The sequence below is a fragment of the Elephantulus edwardii genome, unplaced genomic scaffold (genome assembly GCF_000299155.1).
Source record: "Elephantulus edwardii isolate Elephantulus edwardi_28Jun2011 unplaced genomic scaffold, EleEdw1.0 scaffold00411, whole genome shotgun sequence".
Lineage (NCBI taxonomy): Eukaryota > Metazoa > Chordata > Mammalia > Macroscelidea > Macroscelididae > Elephantulus > Elephantulus edwardii.
In genome coordinates, this window is record NW_006400161.1 from 1,129,336 (window position 1) to 1,132,355 (window position 3,020).

Consider the following 3,020-nt stretch of genomic DNA (forward strand, 5'->3'; position numbering starts at 1 on the left):
TTCCTACATTCATGGTTCTCACATTCCATGTCCCAATCACCAGTGTCTGCTTACAACTGTTCCTCTTCCTTTGTATTTCCATGCTTGAAAACTCAACCTCCCTTGCCATCTCTGTTATCTAAATGTTGTACATAGGGTTTTCAGAGACCTGCTATTTCAGAAGTGGATGGCCAATCCTTCTTCCTAATTAATTAATTAATTTTTAAAAAACCAAAAAAACAAACCAAAACCCCCACTGGCTTTGAAGACTAAGAAGTGAGCAGCAATTGTTAATAGAGAGGTGTAAATCAGGAACTGATTAACAATAAAGAAAATAAAAAGGAAAAAAATTTCTTTGTTCCTCTAAGCTCGGAATGAGACATTCCGGAAGATATCTTTGTTTTGTGTTTAGGTATGTGAGAGTTCATGTTAAACCTGACAGTTTACAACTTGGGCATTTAAGAGATAATGTGATTACCCCTGTAGGCATGTTTCTAAAACTTATATAAACCTTTTCCGAAATATAGTAAAGTTGCTATTTGCTATCAGCATAGCCTCTCTGCGTCTTCATTCAATCCTAGCCCCTTCTCTCGTGGAACTGTTTCGATATATTGAGGCTGGACCTCGATACCCATTTTTCTGTTGGATTATTTACCTTTATCGTGTTGTGGGTCTCAAATGTTTTATAAATTCTGGATATAGTCCCTTATCTGATATGCCATTACCAAGTACTTTTTCCCAGTTGGTGGCTTCCCTTTGTATCCTGTTGGAGAAATTTTTGGATGTGCATAGGGATTTGATTCTTAGAAGATCCCATTCATCTACTTTATCTTCTCCTGGTTGTAGGTTTTTCTGGATACTAGGAAGACTGTTTATGTTGTGGATTAAGACTTCTAGCATTTTCCCTAGCTTTTCTTTAATGAAGTTTATAGTCCTTGGTTTTAGTCCTAGGTTCATGATACACCTTAAGCTGTTCTGTGTTTTGTTTTTTTTTTTAATATGGAGTGAGGTGTGGATCTTGCTTGAGTCTTTTGCAGATACTTGTCCAATTTTGCCAACACCATTTATTAAAAAGGCTGTCATTTCCCCAGTTAACTGATTTAATCTCCTTGTGAAAAATCAGTTGACCATAGGTAGATGGGCTGATCTCCGGGTTCTCAAATCTATTCCATTGATCTATGCATCTGTCATTGTACCAGTACCATGCTGTCTTTACCACTACAGCAGTGTAGCAGGATTTGAAATCAAGGAGTGAGATAACTCCTACCTTTCTTCTATTTTTAAGGAGAGCTTTGCTTATTCGGGAGTTCCTTTTAAAGCAGCAGCTATTAGATTGGCTTGTACATACAAGCACGTATATATTCATCTAAGTGAACGTTCATAATTTTCAATGGTCTAATAGCATTTTGCTTATATATAGCTTATATATGAAGCTTCCTTGGCTTCTGTGATTCCAAACACATCAGCTGCTCGTAGTTCCCTATGTTGGGACCAATGTCTCTGAAGTTTAGTTGTAATGTTTCCCAAGAAAAGGCGATGCATCCTGTAGAATGGGTGCGTAGATAGGTTTTTCTTGGCCTGACGGACTCACGCCGAGGGCCTGAACAAATAAATGCCTTGCGGTTTTGGTGTCTTCAGTGTTATCTGAGAAGATGGGCGGGGAGTGTGATGGACCCTTTAGCTGCCCAGCTTTCTGCCAGTTAGGCCCCTTTACGCCCACTCTGCCTGGCCTGCAGAACTAATGTCGCATAGTTTTGGTGTCTTCAGTGTCTTCAATGACCAAGGAGGATAGAAGGAGAATTGATGCCTTTGAGCTGTGGTGCTGGAGAAGAGTATTGAGAATACCATGGACTGCTAGGAAAACAAACAGATTCTTCCTGGAAAGGGTTAAACCCGTTGGCTCCTTGGAGGCAAGGATTCTGAGGCTCTGTCTAACATACTTTGGACATGCTGTGAGGAGAGACGTGTCCTTGGAGAGGGACATCATGCTTGGGAGGGTGGAGGGACAGCGCAGGAGAGTAAGGCCCTCTATGAGGTGGATTGATTCAGTGACTGGGACAATCGGGATGGGAGTGTCAGAGACAGTGCGATTGGCACAGGACAGAGCAGAGTTTAGGGCTGTTGTACGTAGGGTCGCTATGAGTCGCAAGCGACTCGATGGCACATAATAACAACAATAGCATTTTGACATTCTGAATTAGCATTTTTATATGCTAAAATTTTTAGCAAAACCTTACGAACCTCAGGTTGAGATACTGCTCTATCAATTGCATCCTGTAATCTAAAAAAAATCAGTATATTTTTCATTTTTAGATTGTGTTGTTTTGATAAAGGATTGCTCTCCCTTTCCTGAAATTTCTGCTTTATCCCAGGCTTGCATACAGCAGTCTTATTTGTACAATCACAACATCATCATATTGTAACTGAGCTCATACTCCAAGCCTTTGACTTTTCCCCAACAATTGATCAGCAATAACATTAAGAAGAGAATTCCTAGATAAATTAATCCTCTCCATATTTGTACCTTCATCAGTCCAGCAAGTTCTAAACTGTAAATATGCTCCAGATTCCAAAACTTTCCTGACTCCCAAGCATAAGGAATTAATTTAAATTCTGTAGCTAATCCTTGTAATATGCCTCTTACATAGGTAGAATTCATACCATAAGAATCTATGGCTTGCTTTAATTCTTTGATAGACCTATAAGATATCAGCTGATGTTGATACAATTGATATCCTTGAAGATATTCTTGATCAGGAGGCATATCCTGAATTATTACTGGAAATATAGGAGCTCCTTTTCCCCAATTAGATAAATCATCTTGCTTTGCCTGTTGCAAATCTTTAGACATGACTGTTAAAGGGTTCTTAAAAGTAGTTACTCCCACCGGAACATGATTCATATCATTGAATAACATAGAATCTGAAACAGTTGCTGCTGATGGAGCTGTATTTTTACTTTGGAAATAGCAAAAAAATAAGGCCCCCAGAATAGATGGTATACCAATTGACATATTTCAGCTAAAAGATGCTGCCATGGAT